The sequence below is a fragment of the Aptenodytes forsteri genome, unplaced genomic scaffold, assembly GCF_000699145.1.
Source record: "Aptenodytes forsteri isolate BGI_AS27 unplaced genomic scaffold, ASM69914v1 Scaffold2, whole genome shotgun sequence".
Lineage (NCBI taxonomy): Eukaryota > Metazoa > Chordata > Aves > Sphenisciformes > Spheniscidae > Aptenodytes > Aptenodytes forsteri.
Genome location: NW_008795695.1, coordinates 9,406,836 through 9,429,104, shown reverse-complemented (window position 1 = coordinate 9,429,104; position 22,269 = coordinate 9,406,836). Strand labels below are relative to the sequence as shown.

General features: G+C 40.0%; 1 long non-coding RNA gene across 1 annotated transcript in view; it reads left to right on the top strand.

Moving 5' to 3' along the window:
* LOC103901991 overlaps positions 1–22,269 on the top strand; it is a 31,807-nt gene that overhangs the window by 1,874 nt on the left and 7,664 nt on the right. The window contains exon 2 of the long non-coding RNA XR_002086237.1: positions 3,038–3,685. This is a non-coding gene — a long non-coding RNA (uncharacterized LOC103901991). The remainder of the gene's footprint in view (positions 1–3,037; positions 3,686–22,269) is intronic.

Sequence of the window (22,269 nt, the reverse complement as noted above, 5' to 3'; positions counted from 1 at the left end):
TTGCCGTCCCCCCGTGTCCGTGAAAGCGGTCCCGGTGGCAGCCGGTCAGCTCTTGCGACAGACACCTTTGCAGGGCCGTGGCTTCGGTCTTTCGCGTTCGTGTAATTTTCCCGTGTTTCTGGGTCTCGTACGCTCGTATAATACACGCGATGCTAGACGGGTCCAGGCTGGGGAAAACAGGGCTGCGGGGCCAAGCGCAGTGCGGGTCTTAACTTTTGTCTGATGTGCTTAGCTAACGTATTAACTGTGAGAAATACCACCGAGTTCCTCAGGAAAGAAAATATCATCAGATATTTTAACATTTACAGGCTGCAACATCAGCATTGGTATGAGCTCAAGAACTAGCAGCGCTTACCGTCCCCGGAGGAATCGCTTGTATTTTTTTTTCCTGTAACTACTGTTCCCAAGCGTGGATGTATACACACACACACTCACACACACAAATCCTATAAATGCTAATAAAACAGATTCCTCAGGATTTGTTTAACTTTCCCTGGCACCACAATCTTATATTGATATTCAATGGGGTTACCAGTGTGCATGAGGATTACTAGTTAAGTATAGACTGCGGGATCAACCTTCTAGTATGCCACTTGAACATGTCCTTACAAATAAGTAAGGTAGGAAACGTAAGCATTGACAATACGATTAATTTGCACTGAACACTTGAAAGGGAAAAAGGAAGTTAAATCATGGTGCTAGAATTATTAAACTATGCAGAATTGAGGCCTCCGGTTGCAGGGGATCGTTTTCAGCTCTTTACTTGAAGCTGTGTTACTGCTATTGTCCAACCTTTGCTGGCCACACGGGACGATGTTTGGCAATCGGACAGAAAATTATTTCTACTGGGCATGAACTGGAAATATCCAGCTGGGGCATGGATCCCATTTCTAATCAGAGTGGAGGGAAGGAAAACTCAACACTCCTTCTCGTTACTCAGAGTTTTTAGAGTTTGTCAAAAGCGGCTTGAGCTAACTGTCCAGAAAAATACCTGCTGTTTAAAAATGAAATAAGAGGATTTTTTTTTTCATTAGAACTAGAAGATCTGTTTATTTTTTTTCTTCTGTACATGATGTAGAAAAGGGTACACAGTGTACATAATGTACGGTGCCTGTATATAATGTACAGTGATAATATAGGCATGTGACACTGCAGGAGCTGTCAGAGTTGATGGACTGATCCAAATGGATGACATTTGCAAGAAATATGTCTAAGTTGAAAACACTGAATGCTCATGTTTGGCTCAGGTTTTCAATTTCAGTTTTCTAAGGAGAATAAAGTTATTTTGTTAAGGCCAACTTCATTTTTTTTCCCAACTGGAACTGGAATTTGATGAATTTTCTGAAAGTATTTTCATAAAACTCAGATAATTGATATTAATTATGAAGCCCAAACTTTCATGACCAAACATTTGCTTCTGCTAATATAAGCTACAAACCATATTTCTTTTAACTACAGTAGACAGTTTAAAAGGTGAAAGCTGTCCTTGGAAACAGGAGAGGGAATGTATCAATCATAGAAAGGAAGCTTCTAGGCTGAAGAAATAGGAAAAACCTAGTATGAAAAGCACACAGTAGAGCGTTTTTGCTCTATTTGTCTGAAATCCTTTGAACATTATGAAAGTCAATGTAAGTATTTTTATTTACTTTAAGTTATGTTCAGCGACTTGAACTTGTTTTCTCAGTGGCCCTCAGCTTGTATGAATAGTGTGACTAATCTAGTGGAGATGAGTAATGGATCTGTGAGGAATAGAGGAATTCTGATGCAAAAACATCTCTCTTTTTTGGTGGTATTTTATGCTGCTTGGCATTCAATATATTATATAATGGCTGTCAGAAGAACTTTGGTATACTTTATGGTAAAGTTTATAAATACTTTAGTCATGATTTAGAAATGATGAATGGAAAATGCTATTTATACATCATTATGTGATGTTTTACTATGTTGTAAGCGCATTCATAAGCAAATGTATATGCTCTTGTTAATTACTGTACTTTTGGTTTGTTGTAACATCCTGATTTAATATTTTTGTATTTGTCCATTGAAAGCTTTGTAACGTGTAATAGCTTATTTCTAAATAGGTATTTTACCATGTATGAGCAGAGAAATTTAAGTCAAGAATAATCTATTCACATGGGACTGGGACATCATTGCAAGGGAGAGGGGATGGAGAGGGGAAGCAGAAGTTGTAGTGAAGGTTGCTTTTGCGAACTTAAGACCTCAGTCCTGCAAATGAACGTGTACCAGCCAACTCTCCAAGTGATTAGCTTAAAACAGCGTGAAATACTCACAGCAGCGCAGCCTCAGCAAGGCATGACAGGGCACTGACAAGAGTGGGAACAGGGGGTCTGTCTCCTTGCTCGTGTGGTCAAGCTGATTGGGAAGGTCTGGCGTGGGCACAGGAAAAGCGAGGATTCACAAACTCAGCTCTTGGGGAACTGGTGGTGTGGTGTCAATGGACGTGATCCCTTTTGGTTCAGAAGGTAGAGCAGAGAACAGCCTCATACCACGGGGTATGAGTCTTGTTTGAAATAGGTTGCAAGTCTCCCAACCTTCATCCTTGCAGAGTCAAGGCTTTGCGAGCGTGTAAGGAGCCCACGTGAGCTGACTTCATCGAAGGCAGAATGCAAGAGGTGTTCCTCAACTCTGCTCATGTCTTTCCAATATAAAAAGAGACAGTTGTTTTCTTCTGGTCACCATGAGCTTCCCCAGTAGCAGTGAGATTGAAAAGTTATGCCATTTGGACAGTAATCACCACAATGCAATTACATTCGAGGCTGAAACATATAAAAAACATCCTGCATGGGCACACAAGGCATTTGCTTGTATCAGTAACTCACTCCTCAACAAACCCACTCCAGCGGGTTTTGTATCTGAGCTGCTAGTCAGTCAGCAAACGTATCTGAAAGTGGAGCTACTGTCAGTATAGGAACTTACTGCTATTTCTCATTGTTGTTTCCAGCTTTGTCTATAACTTTGCATGCCTTTTTCCTTTGTCAGGCTTCATATTATCAAGGTTTCCATGCTTTTATTACAGGAACCTGGGATATGTTCGATCTTAACTGAACGAAGATGACGTAAGTTCAGTCTCAGCATCAGAAAGTTGCTCAGAAGATACTACCCTCTAAAATGATCTGTTTGACCTTTAAACACTGATCCTGAAATTTGATCCCTGAGACTCACCAATACCAAAGAATGAGACACTTCAGTCGCTGGATGCCATTTGAATGTGCTCTCAGTTTAGGAGCTCAAGGCGAGATCCAGAAAGGGACTCAGGAAGAATGCAGATACTGAAGTCTAAAATGGGAATGCTGAACACTTCCACTCAGTTGCTGGCTAATTATGGATATATCTAAAGCCCAATTTTCATAATTTCAGCTCCCCAAACACACCCCCAGTAGCACCTCAGGCTCAGCAGGGGAGAGCTAGCATGGTACCTAATGCAGACTGAGGAAGCAAGTATCTCTCTGCTTCTCTCCTTTGATCTGCGCCCAACACAGTCAATGAATACACTGTGAAAATGCTCTGAAACCTTCTTCCTCTCCATGGTCAATGGGAGAAGATGTCCTCATTTTATACACAAGACAGATCAGTCAGATATGATGGTGAAGATCCAGACTCAATTCCCTCCTTTGTTCAAAGGAATTCAACCACAGGCCTCTTGTCTATGAAGAGTATGTTTGAGGTATCAGACTGTTGTCCACTTGAGTGTGTGTGTGGTGCTCTCCTACTGAACTGACTTCATTGTGCATAGAATAATCAAGATTTACTGGGGAAGGGACAAACCTTGGTGTCTTTTGCAAGGGTTGTTTGTTTGTTTGTTTTAAATTTATATTATTCGGGAACAGACATTGCACACAAATGCATTGGAAGTCTTTGGAATAGGGTGAGATGCAGGACTCCCTTCTCCCAGCCAACTGCCCTGCCAAGCAGGCTAGGGTCACATCAGTTTTTCTAGGCAGAGCAGCCTGGTGCGAACAGGAGGGACTGTGAGTCTCAGCCCCATTTATATCCTGCTGTTGTTGAAAAGATGGAGGTAAAAGTTTGAACTTCCTCAGAGGCAATTGAACTTTCCTCTGCTGTCATGAATTCAGGACCACTGTGTCCTACGGCAGGAAGATGAGGAAAACTGCTGTTCTGCCTCTAGTCTTATAGCTTAAACAGCAGGGTTTTTTTGCTTTTTCTCTTAAAAAAACAAACACAAACAAAAAGAAAAAAAAAAGAAAGGGTTAGAAGAAATTTTGTCAGGGAACCTCATGATGACAAAGATATCTAAGTCTGAGCTAGGAAGAAGGAAGTCAGAAGAACCAGCCCATTCCCTTAACAACTTCCTCATGGCTAGCTTACGTGTTTCACTGCTCAGCTTTTTTATGCCTTCTCTTTGGAAGAACCCAATCCCACAGCAGTTTAGGTAGCTAACTGTGAGTTTGGAAGCTAGGACTGGATTATTTACAAGAAGCTGCAACACCTAGCCTTACATCTCAAAAGTAATTTTTTGGATATTTTCCTATCTAAAAAAACCAAGAGAAATTTGTTTTCGGGTTGCTATGGAGCAATATATGAAATTATTCCACTGTTTTCTGGTGCTACTCATTAGGAGTTTCTGAACATTCCTGAGACCATCTGTTCTCATCTAACCATCTCCATACAACCAACCTCAGCCAAATAAGGTTCTTGGGCTTAAGTCTCCCAAATGGTGGCCACCATGCTGCAATGGAAAGACAGACACCCCACTCGGCCCCTCTTTCCCCCCAAACCTGTGTAGAATTTTCTTGCATTTCCAGAAATGCAATGTACTTCTTTTCTGAGAGAAGAAAACAACAGATTCCCTCCATCAACAGATACTGGTACCTATTGTTGTCTCCAAACACTCCTTTTATCACTTGAATGGTTTCAGAAAGGCTTTTATTTCTTCACCTCCTGCTACCCAATATAAAGGTCAAATTCTGAATGTGCTTTCCTCCTCTTTCCCCCCTTTTGAACTCAGATACTTTTCTGTATTTATTTTTTTCCAAGCTTTCTCTACTTCAGGGTTTCTCCAGCACTGGAGACATGCTATTAGCATATCTTGGGAAACCTTCCTGCAGTGGGGGTTGGCAGGCAACTGTTTACCCTGAATAGATTGCAAGTATTGGACAGTGCAAATACTCACAGTGGGATTGATTACACCGGTGTCTCTAACCCTCTGAACACATGCAGCGTGGACTAGATAGTTCACAAAACCGGAGAGGATCTTAGACTGAGCTGAATATTTGTGCAATTAATACAAGATAAATATTCTCCCAACTGCCTACCCAGTGCTTTACTGACTATTAGAGAACCATCGCTGAGGAAGTTTGTGCTCTAATTCCATAAACATATGGGATTTCAGGCAGGTCAGTAGGACAGACTTTAAATCGAGACATATAAAAGCAAAGTGAAGGGAAATAGGAGCATGAAGAACACAGAGAATATTATTTATCATGAATGCCTGAGAGAATCAGCTAGAGAGCTGAAATGAATTTAGGGGCAGATAAAGCTGACAGATAAATCTTAGACAAATCTAAGATGAGAGAGCGGCATGATTGGAGAAATAAAATAGATGTGGTGATGATAGCTGCTAGAAGACGAGTGAAGCTCTGCAGAAGTTCAAACCCATTTTCAATAAGATGTTTTATCTCTGGGGATTACTCAACCAGAAAGTACAACTCCTCTGAGATTTGTCTCAACACCAGTAAAAATGCACAGGTCTGATACTGCAAACAGGGTTCCTGTGAAGAGGCTAAACTCCTCATGAATCAACATCATGGTCTTCAGTATTAACATGGCTTTCAGTCAGTGGAGGCTTTTTCAAATGATGTAATGTTTGTAACTTGATATCCTACTCCGTAATCCTAGCGAGGACAGAGATGTTGTGGAACCAGGCCATACTGGAATGATCTTTTCTTCCCTATGAGCTTTTGGTTAAATGGTTTAATAGTTTCTTAGGTTCAGCACCTAGGATACATAACTTGTCCCAAGAGCCCGATGTTTACTACTTAGTGAAATCAGAGCTGATGTTGACATATTAAAAAGGAGAACTTCAACCTTGCCTGCCTCTGTTCTGGTCTCAGTTTTGATGTCCTCTATTTTTGTAAATTAAATTAAGAAAATATTCAGACTGTTTGTGTATGCACATCTATATATGCATATGCTTAATGAAGGACTTTTGATAACTTGATTTTAACAATAAGGCAAGTTAAGGAAGGAGTTTCAACTCTTAACTCTAAATTTCCTGGGGTTTGACAGATTAAATCAAATCCTTAAGGCCATTTTACCATAGTTTTTTCTGTGCAAGTGCGTGATTTATGTTCTCTTTTTATTGCATGAACCTTTGTCTCAGTACTATTTGATTTAGTCTACTAATGGCTCTCAGCTGATTTTATTTTAGTATCTGCAAATTTTTGCACACAAAGCTAGACAAATGCAGTGCAGGGGTAAATTAAATTGTGCAATTTAGTGAAAAAGCAAGTTACTAAGAGAACAAGATTTTAACTGTTGATCCAAAACAGCTCTGCATGTATACAATGGATCCTTGGTGTTTACTGTATACTATCTGTTTAAATACAGGGATTACTGTTTCCTCTGGTGTAGCAACTGGCTGGAGGTTCTCACTAGTAGCTGTTATTAGTAGCAATGACACATTAATTGAACTTCACTGCTTCCAGGTGTGTGGCACACTCCAGGGTCACCCAGTGCACTACAGTTTCATGTGTATTCAATTACTGTAGTGTTATGAAGGAATGCAACATGTCATGCATTAAAATGTCAATTACCACTTTTTATGAGATAGTGGGTAAAATAAACCAATCAGGTTTTCTTAGCATCAGTTTTGTCTGCTTCATTGCTGTAAGCATCCAACGAAGCACGCCTGTATCCTCTACCTCACTTATGCAACCAGAAGAGAAAGAGAAATGCATTTAGAAATTACTGCTCATTGTTAAAATGATTAGATTACTTGTGTATAAATGAGCGGCTTAGATGGATCATGCAACGTTGTTATTAGTGACACATCATAGAATCATAGAATCATAGAATAGTTTGGGTTGGAAGGGACCTTTAAAGGTCATCTAGTCCAACCCCCCTGCCATGGGCAGAGGCATCTTCAACTAGATCCGGTTGCTCAGAGCCCCGACCAACCTGGCCTTGAATGTTTCCAGGGATGGGGCGTCCTGTTATGAACGAATCAGTAATGGTCCGCCTCAGTGATTTGGTCTGAGACACTCAAGGTCATGGGCACAAACTCTCAAGTGTTTTCAGGGACACAAAACACCTGACATACTGCTCTCTATCCCAGTCAGCAATAGCATCTTTGCTGGAGCAGGTCTGTTTGAGCTTCATAGGCTTTTCCGGCAATTTTTACAGTGTAAATGTTCATCCCACAGATACCCTAGGAAATGTCCCCCTCTAAAGAGAAATGCCTTCTTTTATCAAGGTGTTTGTTCTCCCCAAGAAGGTCTCTTTCCTGCTGCCCCTTTAGACGTGTTGTTGTTGGAAATCACTTTTTGCTGGAGCAGGTCTGTTTGAGCTTCATAGGCTTTTCCGGCAATTTTTACAGTGTAAATGTTCATCCCACAGATACCCTAGGAAATGTCCCCCTCTAAAGAGAAATGCCTTCTTTTATCAAGGTGTTTGTTCTCCCCAAGAAGGTCTCTTTCCTGCTGCCCCTTTAGACGTGTTGTTGTTGTGAAATCACTTAAAATCCAACCTTTTGGATTAGGTGGAAAGTGGAATCTTTGGAAGCAAATTTTAGCTAAAGGAGATGGAATAAAAAATATCCTTGCCATATACTTATTGGGGAATATTTTCACATCTCTAACTATGATCCACGGAATTTCAATGCTCACAGTCTTTTCTGGTAAAATATTTTTAAGATCTCTTTTAAAATTATTTGTTGGCTCTGAAGTTGAGTTTAAGGAGTGAATGATTACCAAGCCACATGGGCCACGCCATGGTCAGCTGAATATTTATTGGCAGCATTTTTTTGTGTTGTTGCTTAAGCCACAAGTTGTTGCTTAAGCTTTACATTAGTGAGATTTGCATACATATTCTCGTAAGAATCAAGATAAGTAAATTACTAAATGAAGGTAGAGATTTATTTAGAATTTAAACTGCGGAGCTTTTTAGTCCGTTTCCATGGACCTTCCTGACCTTGGAAGTTGACAGGTAGAAACTTCTGCAGTGCTGGTAAGGACACTGGACCAACCTCCTACATTGATAACATCCTGAATAAACATTGTAACTGCTCCTAACCAGATCTTTTAAAGGCATTGTAAACTATGAATTAAGAGAGTGAACCTTTTATATGAAAGCCTGGGCACAGTGGAAAATAACATGGTCTAAAGTAGTCCCGCATTCAGGCATGATATGTTTTTTACACTATTAAATTTAAATTGAATATGTTTCCTACAATTACAGGAGATTTTACCTGTGGTTTTGAAAGTCATTACTGAGAAAAAAAGCATCAGGCTGGGATCACAAACATGCAGCAGACCCAAGGCTAGGAATAATAACTGAATCTGAGTGCCTTAGTTTCCCCATTTCTCTGTTGGAAATGTGCTGTGAGAAAGTATCATCCCAGGGAGGTTCCTTGTCTGTCATACCGAAGGCATGTGGTATCTGGCTGCATGATGTAAAGTTCAGCCTAGGAATAAGACAATTTTTACTAAGGAATATGATAAATTTCCTGTAACTTGAGGCCTTTAAAATTAACTTGGGTGTATAGATACATAGCACGTTGAGTTAAAAACCCCAAGTCTTATTTCTAGCTCTTCAAATTTGATACCACTCCCATGAGGCTGAACACACACAAGTCCCATGGGCAGCATCCTGTGGCCTGGATCCCACCGAAGATTCAGGGAGATGTCTGAGAAAGAGAAGAGAAAATTGTAATGAGCCCTTCCGATCTTAAAACCTACAAAATTGTCCCAGATCATGCAGGAAGATGCTTACAAAGTTCAAAACCCACTCTTATTTCCCAGTCCCCTCTTTTAGCCATAATCACATACAATACCTAGTTGCCTGTTGGGAGGAAACCTAGTTGCCTGTGGGGAGGAAATATATAAAAAAGCTAAATAAATACGTCTTGCCAATTTTAAGCCAAAAAAAGTTAAAAAAAGACCCCAAAACACACTAATAGTCCTTTAAGTCCCTGAGTGTCAGAAGCAAATTTATTTTAATGGGTTCTTCAAAAGAATGCAGATGCCTGAAGAGTTGTGTAAATCCTTTCTGTCGCGAGCAACCTTTTTAAAGATACAAGGATAAACACATATTCACAATATATAAAAATATCTCTACACAAACACATGTATATAAATACTCATATGAATGGCTATACAGAACATTAAGTTGCACATCATTACTTTAGAAAGAGCATAAATGGCTCTTTCTGATCTCTGTGTTTGTGAAAAAAACCCAAACCCCATCAAATTCTAGATCATACAGCATTTAAAAATGAAAGTGCAAAATATGTACTGTGACCATGTCTTATTTATAAATATGTGCTATAAAAAGCCAGAATGTACACTTCATTTTTAAATTCAATACACAAGGGGGTATTGTTTTAAGTAGACATTCAAAGTAACTCCCTTGAAAGATTAATTCTTAAAATGAAGAATAATACAGATAATTTGAATAGTGCTATTGAAAGGAAGGTGGTTCTGAAGCAGCCTTTGGCTTTGCACAGTTGTGGTGAATTCTTTGATGCAATTATTTATTGCTGGCACAGATGAATGATATGACACAACACATTGCCCTGTGGTGTAGCAGAAGACAGATAAACCTCTCTGGAAAATGTTCATGCCCTCTTACTTTAGGTGTTTAGCCTAGACAGTTAAGTTAGGAGCGTGGGTACACAGTATGAGCCATCAAGAGTGCTACGCTTGATTCCTCAGAGCACCTACATCAGGGATTTTGCCTGAGCCTCTGCCTTAGTCCCTCTAAAATATATGCTTCTCAAAGGATGAGACTCTCTCTCCCCTCAGTGAAATCTCATTTGACTTAGTTCGGCAGAGAAGTTTTTCTGCTCCATTAAATATCAATTCTGTCATTGTGTTTTGGGAGAAGACCGTCCATCCATTAAGAACTGGGCACAAGCAATTCGGATGAGAAATGGTAATGCATTTTGTACTCTGTTGACTGAGGCCTCCATGCAGGCAGAATACGCCTAATTTTAAGTGGTCTCACTGACTGCTGGGACTGCTGACATGATTAAAATTAAGCGCATGTTTCAGTCCCTTCCTGAATCAAAGTTTAAACGAGATTCGAAATGGTTGCTTGACTTTACATCACATTAACATTAGCAATTTCCTGGCTATTGTTTTTCTTCCCCCACAGTGGTGACTTTTCCAAAATAGATCCCTCATCTGACTGTAAAGGTAAATGAAAATCAGGCCCATTAAATTTACTGTCTGTAAAACACTAATGCCTAACAAACAGTATCTTTACATTTAGATGGCATTTTTATCCTGAGGAATCTCAAATCACTCTATAAACCCTGACCTTGATCCTAAAGTCACTTACATACGTGAGCAACTTTATATTGCATATCGAACAGGATTACACATAAATGTAAAATTACCCATAAGCTTAAGTGTTTGCATATCGAAGACCTTAATGTATAAGCGTCACCCTGAACAAATGTTATTAAGATTGTACTTTATGCACAAACAGTTAATATGCTACATTAAGGATTCAACCAGGTTTCAGAAGTGTACGCTGTTTACCATATACCAAATAATGTTTCTTGTCTGCATCCTCACAGCTGTTGCCTTCGTCCTTTTAAAGGAATGCAAGTAATTCCAGGATTTATTGGCAACTGTCACAAGGAAAGTGTTAATGAAAATCAGAACCGCAAGTCACATAAACTAGGCATCATTTAGCGTTTTTCACATTAAATTCTCAAATACTGTAAATGCCAGATTAAAATTCACTAAGCATGTGATGACATCTGGCTGTTTTGCCAGATTTCATCATCCTATTCTGTTGACTAGTCTGATGAAAAGGTAAGTTGATCAAGTCCATAACAATATCACTCATAACTATAACTCCTATAAATTCTCCTTGACTGCAGACTCTACTTAATATCCAGACAAGGCATTCTGATTTGGGAAGAAGCTTCTCTCAGGATGTCCTAAAATCATTATTTTTTTAAGTTTTATGGCAGGTGCTCTTGCCCTTATCTTATAAATAAACTACTAAATAACCCACCATCTTTTTTGAATTCTAAGTTATAAGAGCACAGGATTTAAAAGAATCTCTTGTATCAGAAGGCTGAGCCTTTTTTGTTGCACACTTACATTATGTAGCCTTTTCACAGGCTGACCACGCTGCAGCTTAAATGCAGCCAGGTAACTTTTTAGCCCATTTGCAATGGCCCAATCCTTTCGCCAGTAAGTGCCTATCACCTTCCAGGTACAAGGTGACAGCATATTTACACGGGACACAGTGGTTCTAACATGCCAGGCTCAGAGGGAATTGCCTTGTAGGCTGCTACTTAAATAAACCTTTAAGGGACAGATTTCTATACACTGTCTTCAGGGTCCTTTCAAATTAGCAAAGTATCACGACATCGTACCCATCTGTTAAGAGTCCTGAACATGCTGTAAAATACTTGCTGACGTACTCAAAATAAGTGTCCTGACGAAGGTCGACTTAATAATTTTAAAGCAAGATATAAAAGACAGATTCTTCTCCCATTTCTTTCATTCCTCTTGACACTTGACAATCCTGCCTCTGCTAGGGTCAGCATGGGATTTGCTGTTTTACTCTTGTTGGACAACATTGCTTATGGTGGGAAAGATTCTGAGATTAGCAGCTGCCTTTGAAAAACAAATACCCTTCCCTCCCTCTCCTTCACTAGGTCAGTCAGTCTTTTGTTCGGTTCCACATATAACCAAAACAATGTGACAATAGCAGAAAATATTCTGTATCAAACGTTTGTCTTATAGAAATCCAGTGGAATAGAAGTTGGTCATTATTTAACTTGTATAATTTAGGATGCAATGAACAAGGGCACTCATACTTTTATTTTACTAGGCTGTTTAAAAAAAAATATTTTCATCCAAGAGAAAATATTTGATGTGATTGTATTCCCTCTATTTGCTTCAGCAGAAAAAACTCTTTGTCAAAATCATCCAGATAAAGTGTCTTCTTCATTTTCCTTATATTACATATTATTTCAGCAGAAAATATTCTGTATCAAACGTTTGTCTTATAGAAATCCAGTGGAATAGAAGTTGGTCATTATTTAACTTGTATAATTTAGGATGCAATGAACAAGGGCACTCATACTTTTATTTTACTAGGCTGTTTAAAAAAAAATATTCACATCCAAGAGAAAATATTTGATGTGATTGTATTCCCTCTATTTGCTTCAGCAGAAAAAACTTTGTCAAAACCAAGAGAAAATATTTGATGTGATTGTATTCCCTCTATTTGCTTCAGCAGAAAAAACTCTTTGTCAAAATCATCCAGATAAAGTGTCTTCTTCATTTTCCTTATATTACATATTATTTCACACACCACATAAAATACACTCATATATCTGGAGGGCTCTGTCTGTATTCAGAACTGCTACATGTGCTAGATGCTGATTATTCTACTCAAGCACTTCTCATTATTCTATTTAAGTACTGATCACTCAGCATGGTCTGAAGATAAGATAAAAATCAGCTTTATTTCTTATTCTGAGAAAAGCTGACATCAGGATCAATAAATCCTGACAGAAGCTATTAACATTTTAATGAGTTACTCAATAATATTCTAAAGATGTGCTGGCAAGTCAAGCCTCCTTTGATTAAGGACAAATTTCTTAGACTACTGTAAATATATATTTCAAGGTCCAGAATGCAAAGCTGTCACTTATCAATCAAGAAAAAAGGGCAAAAGTCATGACTAAAGAAGCTAAGGAAGGGGCTGTCCACACGATCATAATGATTACTGTACATGATGGAACTTTTTAAGATGCCATTCCTCTTAACCAAACGGAGCCAAATATTAGTCGTGGGGTTGCGTGTTTGGTTGTCATACAATTGAAGAAGTGTCCATGACTTCCTCCTACAACATATAGAAACCCCACAATGTTGGGAGCAGTCGGACACGTCTGTACATGGTTGAATGGAACAGCAAATACGGGCAGCAAGCCAGGTGAATGGGAAAGCAAGTGTCTGTGCAAACTCTGCTGAGTCTCAAGAAAAAGGCACAAGGGGCCAACAGGGTGAAATATACTTGTCTCAGGGCGAATTTTGCCCTTTAGACTGCGTGATTTAATTGCACTAAAATGGATCAGGATTTGACCTAAAGGAGAGATGTTACCTGACATAGTGTTAAACGTTGCAATGAATCTGTTGTCAGGATCATGCTATTGAACATAATGCCAATAGGTTACAGGAAAATCCTGGCTGGGTTGCCATGCTTACAGAATATTGACTTGAGTGTAACATTTTAATAAACAAATATGAGTCTTTGAATACAAAGTCAGATGTGACTTTTCTAATGGAGGCAGTCCAATAGACTCCAAAGTACTGCGATAAAGCTAGGCACAGCAAAGGGCTGTAGGGGCTCCCCATCAAGACATAGGAGAAAGTTGGGTAGGTCACATGAAATCACATTAGCAAGTCTTCCCTGTAAGTATGACATGAAACCAGCCAAAGAGAAAGATATTAGAGAAGCTTCTCTGTGGACCTGCCTTACTCACAATGAAAGCATTCATTGGTTTCAGTAGGAGGTATTGCTCTGAACACGAGATGAAACTCTCATCAAAATACAAAAGAAAAAGACTGCAAACACAGAAAGGGCAGCAAAATCCTCTCAAATATTTTGTGTCATTGATGATAAACTCCTTGGACACCTGAGTTTCCAGTTCGTAATGTAAAAAATATACATTCATGATCAAGAACTGCAGAAAAATCCAAGACACTCTTTCTGCACCAGCAGAGGATGCCCAAAACATGGAATTGAAGCTCTGGAGTTCAATGACCAGAATACTTACAGTTCCTAAACCATAAATTTAGGTGAAGACTCAGAACTGTCTCACCCAGTGTGGAGCACTGATGCTTTATAATGAAGAAAACTTCCCGTAAAAGAGAACAAGGAAAAGGAAGAAAAATTTAAAAAGGAACAAAAAAATTAATTATGCTTCCAATTCCATGTTTGATTCTCTTTTATAATTCCTATATCTATGGGTTTAAAATGTTACTATATGAAAATGCTCCATTCATCTCTTGATAACTTCTCACAGGCATCCTACTCAGAAATGAGGAGTGCTAGGACTTCACAAGCAAGTGGGTCATGCGACTGTTGAGTAAATTGAACTCCATCACACTGCAGAGGGAAATATTCCAGATTTCTTCTCTTCATGCTTTCTATATATATTATATATAATGTGTGTGCATGTGCATAAACAAAACAGAAGGGATTCCAGGATTCCAGGAGCAAAATGAATAACATTGGTATTCATAAAAACATTCAACAACTGAGGCTTTGTTGCAATCAAGTTGCTGTTGGCACTCACTAATAGACATGACATTTATTTACCTCTCTGACGGCCTCAGTGCCTCATGACACAAAACAGCATTTACAGGACTAAGTCTTGAAAACAAAACCCCTAGGAGAGTCATGAATGCCACTTCAGTACGTTGGGCAGGTGGCAAAGGGATGGATGTCACCCAAACCCATTGATATGTTCTTATTTTTTCTTTATTTTTTGAAACTTTGGTCAGGCATTCATTGCACATAAATATCAACAGTCAGGAATAACTTTATACACAGCTGTATTTTTTTAATTACTGTTTTGACTGAAACGATTTTCTTGCAGTCTACACATGCATAATACTGAAGATTTGCTTGGTGAAGCAGAACGTGTTGTGAAGATTGCTTACTCTTTTTTTCTATTGAAGTTCTTGCACTGAATGGGATCATCCATGTCATCCAAAGGTGAGGACCCAGTCCACGTTCATCTAGAGACTGGATAATATAAAGTTCCTCCCCACATCATTTTTTAGGCTCATAAAGTCTTCAAGCCCCCTAAATCCCTTCTGCAAATGGCCAGAACGGCTGCCATCCCTGCAGAGCTGTGCAGGTCGCGTTCAGGCCCTTCCTAGGAGCTACTGAATAATTTTATCCAGTGCAGACATCATGTATAATGTATAAGCAAGCCTAAGAGCCAGGCTAAGGCACTGTCTCTGTCTTCCCACGTGAGGATCCCATGCACCTGATTAGAGCATCACGGTCCTTCTTAACACAATGATTCTTGAAGGCTTTTTGTGTGTGTGTGACCCGGCAAACAGAGGAGTGCCCAGCCTCACCAGTAGCTCTGTCACCAGGGTATCGTCTTGCGAGAGCCGTGAACAACCTGTGTCCTGAGAAGTGCTTTAGCTGCTGAATTAGAGGACAAAAGGTTATTGTGATGACCGCAACCTCTTGCTCTTTTTTAGCCTGTGTGATAAAAGAGGAGCGTGACCTCTTGCTACGTTGTTGAAAGGAACAACAGCCTGGGTTAAGAGCCTAACCTCCAAAAGAAGCAAAATGCATGGCATGCTGCTCTTTAAAGCATTTCTCACTAGCTGATTTGTGTGGGTCCCCGCTCAGCATGCTGGCTGCAGCAAGTCCCAGATGGCACACAGAGGAGCCAAGCGTGTAACCAGGACCTGAGCTGTGAGGCAGGGGAGACAAGAGCATCTACATTCCTCTGTGGACCTGATCTCAAGGCTCGACTTGGACTTCATTTGAGACATGTGGGTTAGATTCAGTTTTGATGCAAAAGGATTCTGGTGACTTTGCTATAGCTGCACAGATATGAATAAGATCTCGTTTCCCCTCACAGCTTTATAGGTTGTTGTGAAAGGCATGTTTTTGAAAAACATCTCATTCTCTTCTGAGAGACTTTCAAAGGAGATGAATCGAAATCTTCCTCTCAAGTTTTTCAAAGCTCTCTCAATCAGATAGGTCTAATTTGCCTGTTAAAAGTAAAAAAAACCCCCAAACTTGGAAATGAAAAAACAATTCCTATTGATGTTAACAGGCTTTTTATAAAGGACTTTAAAGCTCTGAAATATTTAAAAGAATATTAGTTTATGTCTAGTTTTTGCTAGATATTATTTCAAGTTTTTTTCTCCTGTGGGTCTGAACAGGAGACAGTTCATTCAAATTTTTCTTCACAAACCCTCCTTTCTATATTCTGGTTATCGACATTTCTGTTTTCCGAATTCCATCTAATTGACTCCTGCTGTGGTGGAGAGGATGGAACACTTCCCCTACCCTGCAGGCTCTGCTCCTGTCCAACCCCAGGATGGTATTCACCACTAGCAGAGTGGACCACAGCTCATCTAATGACCTACTATAACAATGAAGTCTGTTCTTAGAGAGCTACCATCTGTCAACCTGTTCCTTGTCCTGTGTCTATGCCATCCCTACATAGCACTTTACCCTCATTCTTACTGAATTAAATATTTTTAAATGCTATTTCTCAGTTTCATAGCCATCATGTAGAATTCATTTTCTATTTACAGGTCTTCCCAAACTGGAGTCATCTGCAAATGTGATTAGCACATTGCTTATTTAACATCGTAGTCAGTAATGAAAATACGAGTAGCAGATCCCAGTACAGACTGCTGCAAAACCGTGCTCAGCACAGCCTCCCATGCCATTAGTGACCACTGGCAACTACTGCCCAAGCACACCACTCCAAACACCTTTGCACGCCACCTCATAAGAGTCCCTACTACGCTTTCTCCTTTTCCAATCTTCCAGTGCATGAATGGTCTTCCCCAAATGTCCCCTATCTACAGCTTTCCCATTCCATTCTGTGGTCTTCCTTTTGCTACTCATGTAGCAAGTAGCACCCTTGCTGCCTACCACCCCCTTCTCGCACCCTCACTGCCAGGTTTGGAGTTGGAAGGGAAATTTCCCTCCCAGAGATCAGACCGTCCAGGACCATCTCTCCTCTGCTCTCAACAGCATGAAGCATTTTTGTACAATGTTCTGGGGGTTACGAGACATTTTCCGCTGTTGCAGGGTCCTGGGGCAGAGGCAGTATGCTTGATCCTCTTCTGCCCTCTTCCTGTGGCACAGAAATAACTGTGAGTTTTTGGCAAGAGGATCTAGATTTTTTACAGCGTTTCGGGTAGAGTTTAATGGCTTAAGGTTGGTGCATCGAACCAATGCTCTGTGTAGTCTTTCAGAGTGGACATCTGTTGCAGGACAGGGACCCAAGCGATCCTTTCCTGTCTGTGTTCCTCTGCATTAGTTATTCTTGGTGCCCCATGTGAACTGCCTTTGTTTTGTGCCTTGGCCTCTGATTTCGTCACTACGTGTTCATGGTGTGTTTCTGTGAATTACCTGATTTAGTTTCTAACTTCTGTACACTCTCTCCTTGTGATTGAGGCTCGTGAAAAGAACTGACAATGTAGCCATCTTGGTCTTTTCTACACCATTTTTCCATTCCTTTCACAATGAGATAATTTGCTGATGTGTTTCTAATACCATTTCCTTAAGAATCCTTTCCACTCCTTTGAACCAGTTTCCTGGGAGATCAGTCTTACAAAGTGTCTGACTTCTCTGAAGTCCACTTTCTTGAATGGATTCATGGTTTCTATTTTGTTGCTCTTCCTTCTCCTTGATTGTAAGCTCTGTCATTTCAGTCATCCTTACTCAAGTTAACTTTTGTGTGAACCAGTTGCTCCCCTGCAGTTAGAACTGCATCAGAAAAAGCTTCCTCTCTAATACCTTTCTTTGCTCTTAGAATACACAGATTAAAAAGAAAATGGACAACACTGCATTGCCCGAGTTTTCTGGACAGTCAGTTTGCCTTTTTCTCCCAGAAGATGTCTGGATAATTAGAATCTGTACAGGTCACCAAACTTTGTGCCCTGAATGATTTTGTTAGTTACTCAACAAAATATTTATCCACCTGACCTTCCTAATTTGGCAGCCTTGGTTGGGTCTGCAGATCCATTACTAAGCCCAGTTCTTTTCTTATTTTATAATTACCTCTCTCACCTTTTGCTCTGCTGGGCACATTAATTCATAGCTGTTAGGACGTTCCCTTTCATTCTTTTGTCCCTGTTTAGACCTCTCTTCATTCAAGTAACAAATTGGGGTACAAAGGTGCTCTTCTCCTTTGTCATGATGTTGACTCCATGCTCAACATCATCACACGGGATGGGATGGCCCCTGGCAATGTCATCTATGCAGCCACACACAAACAACAGCTCCTGGCAAGGGAGCTGGAGGGACATACTGAGAGCAACACCTGAACTGCTAATCCCTTATTCCCGGGGCCTTGGGAGCACTCCGATATGCTCTGGGTGACTGCTGGTACTGCCATTACTGGTCAGAAAAATGGGAGGCAGAGATGCCGCAGAGGTGCCTGATGTCTTCACAACTTTTGTGCAACTGTTTCAGATTTGAGCTCTTTGCACATAGCATACCTCCCTGAATGTGAAGCTTGGTCCACTACTGTCTATCTTTGTTGCCTCCTTCCTCAGAGCAACTGCCATCAACTTGTGCTTCTTTTTGAGAGTGGTAGCGATGAGTCCCATGGCCTTTATGGCACATGACTTTTGCTTTTCCACTGCCCTGTCCTCTATCAGGTTCATTTCCTATTGGAACGAGAGAATAACCTCCACATCCAGGGGACACTCGCCCCCAGGTCAATCTCAATCCTTTGAGATTGACTAATTCATATTAATTATACACACACACACACTCTTATATAATACACACATACATTCCGTTATGAAATAACTTTGCCTATTGCTGGTGCCACTGCAGACCTCACTCGCTGCTTTTGGGATATAACCTCCTAAATTGTGTTGCTAATGCTCTCATGATTGTCATTACCTCTCAGCCTGCTTCTTCCTCCTACTGCTCTCTTGTTTGCCTCCAGAGAAATTACCCCAGCAAGCATCCCCTATGCCAGGTATCATTTCCAGCCTCATTTCACTGCAGTGAATTTGGATAATCCCAGCCCACCATCTAGGTCCCGTCTCTGGCTCTCAGAGGTGCAGGAGAACAAGACTTCCAAAATATAATTCTCTACTTAGACTGAAGCCATTGTGAACTGTCCCTTAAAAACACCATTTGTAAGCCAGCCAAACAATATGCGATCATTAAAACAGTGTCTACAGAGGTGCCAGGACATTGCTCAATGGTCTTTATGAAGATTTGGGCCAGATACTGTGTATAAGTTCACTAAGACCAACAGCACTTTGTAGTTGCATTGACTGATGATATGATCTGTCTTTCAGAAACCACTGTATTTTAGTACACCACAACCTGTAATAATAAATAAATGGCCTATGCTTGTGCATCAGAGACGTGGCTATCACAGTTTCAAGGATTAACAGGAGCTCACAAAATACCTGATTCTTTTGCTGTCTCCATTTTGAGGAAAGGCTTTGGTGGGCTGTAATTACATTTCACCTACTCTGGCTGCTGCTCTCTGAGTCTCCCTCCTCGCTACCCTCCGGAAGGGTTCTTTGCTGTTTTTTAATGAAATAGCCTGAACAAACATAAAGCTTCCAGTGAGGTAATGTGATGTTGGTTACTAAGCAGCCTTTGTAAAGAGCATGCACTGCTTAAACCCCCTCCCCCTTTTATCACTTAGATGTTATCTGCACAACAGGCCCAGTTGTAAGTAAATGCTGACACTACAATATGAGCGCACTTTAGCTTTCTGCTCCCACATTATGCTTTTAACACGCTACTTATTTTGAGGGAACTGAGCAAAATGATGGTGATGATTCTTAGCTAAAAATACCTGGTGCATACTATCCAAGAAATCTAACAAAAACATTAAATATGTCCCAGGAAATAAAATTTATAGTGCAGGAAAGGCTTAGTGACTTCATTGCTCAGGTTACCAGCTGGATATCAGTTTCATCATCAGCAACCTCCAATTTCCTGTTTTGCTTATCGTAGAATTACTGTTTTCTTTTTTTAATGTTTGCACAGCCCATATGGCAACAGCTACACTAAGATTAGATACAGGGGATTTCTATGGTGGGTTAAAGACCATGTTTGTTTTATGATATTTTAAGAAATAATAAAAAAAATTGTCAGGAACTGAATGTATATAAAACACAAATAGTTCTTATATGCTTTTCTTTTTTACCATTGGAAAAAGTATGATTCATGGCAGTATGTGCATTAGTACTCCGTAATCATTGCTGATTTGTGTCCCGCTTTGGAACTGTTCCTTCTTACTGACTAATAAGTGCCACTAGACCTCTGGCAGTTCATAAAAACATTATATACTTCTAGTCTTTCCAGAAACTTGCTTACCTCTTCTGTCTTTACCTGTATGAATCAGACACTGTCATCTCTTTGTGCTTAAAAACTTTCCTATTAATCTTACAAGTTGCCTGGTCTTGCAAAAGCCTGACCCACTACATTGTTTCACTCACCTATGAATTTTCCTTATTGCAGAATGAATTCTTTTTCAAGAATAAATGTATGTATTTGTCATTCCCAATCATTCTGTGAAACTGTAGCTTTTTTCTCTAATGCAGAGCTTCAAACCTAATTGATAAATCTCCTCAAAATTCCTCTCAAGCTGTAACATCTCATTGGCCTCTCTCAAGTTCCTCAGGAGGATCCTGAGCAAAAGGTTTGATGTTGCCTGGAGATTGTCTAGCCAGACTCACAAGGGTCGCTGCCAGGGACGTTTGGGCTGCCCAGGAAAGGAATTTTACCTAGGATCGGTGCACCGGTTCTGCATATCTCACAGCTTTAGGTCGGGCCTGTAGTTCCTTTACTGAATTTTAATCTAACTTCTGAGAAGTGCAGCACACTGCATTCAAAGCAAAATGAGAACTTCCCTCCAAGTGACTAAAATCACACTTACAAGGTCTCTGTAGGGAAGGAAGAGAAAGGAAAAATATGTGATCAATTTGTGGGTCAGCAGGTGGTGACAGTGTGGCGTTATTAGATAATGCATATTCACCAAGTGTGCATATTCACTGTGCCAGAGGAATAAACACATTTTCAGTTGTTATTTAGGATTAAAAATAGGAGGATAATAGAAGTAAAACTGCTTATTGAAGCAGTATGAACCTGACTTAAAGAAAACAAATCTTTTAGTCACCTTTACCAATTGATTGGCAAATGTTTTAATGCTGTATTTTTCATTTAGAAAAAACACACTGTAAGATATGCTGAGATGCAAAAACAATATTAATGCACAAAATAAATTCAGCTTCATGACTATATTCAGAAGCTATAAAAATGCAGTAGATTTATAAATGCAGAAGCCTACAGAAAATTTCTCCTGTCCTCTTGCAAGCATCAGAATCTCCTGGTTGAAAAGTAAACATTAGCTAACAGACGTTCAAACTAAAGCAATAATTACTTGTGCAAGTTATTATTTCCTATTTGCAAGATCTGACGTTGTCTACTTAAGCAGTTACAATACAGTTTTGAGGCTATCTTCTGCTTCTTTTCCTTGAAGAACAATGTGGCAGTATTCAGAAAATTTCCCCCTCTGGTGTAGGTGAAGTTCAGTTCACAAGACCATGTGTACACATAAAACTTCCACATTCATCAGTTCGGGAAAACAGACTACCCTTTTGGGCACTTAAACTCAGAAAGCCAGGATCAAGAAATTTTGAGCAGAAGTCCGAGTGCAAATCCTTCTCCCACATCTCCTTTGCTTTTGTGAAAAGATGAACTTTCCAGTGGGCATTTTGCAGGCAATTCTGCCAGTTGGAATAACAGTGGAAAATAGTAGCAATGTTTGAAAATCTGTCACCTAGGGTCCCCAAAAAGGCAATCTCTGCAGCTTTTATTGCCAACACCAAATAATACACTTCATAAAAGAGGGAAGAGAAATTGCATGTGTACACATGCCCACAGTTTTTCCTGTCTTCCCTCACTCAAACTTACTTCTCTATCCTGTCTCCCATGTGAAGGTAGCTGGTACTTGCATGTATGCAAGTAGGAAGGACTTCAGCCCCAGGTCATCCTGATCAGGATGTTGTTAGCATGTATAACAGAAAAAGGATTAGAAATGATCTGCGCTACAGAGGAGGGCTTCTTCTCTCTTCTTCTCTTCTCTTCTCTTCTCTTCTCTTCTCTTCTCTTCTCTTCTCTTCTCTTCTCTTAGAAGAAGACACAGGGGCACCCTTTTGCGAAGTGTTATCTGCTTAATTCCAGCTAATCTATCTTCCTGAACCTTTTGGTGAGTTTGAAGTATCCAGCATTAATGCACAGCCAGTGGGGGAGGAAGAAAAGGTGGTTCTGGTGCGACACCAG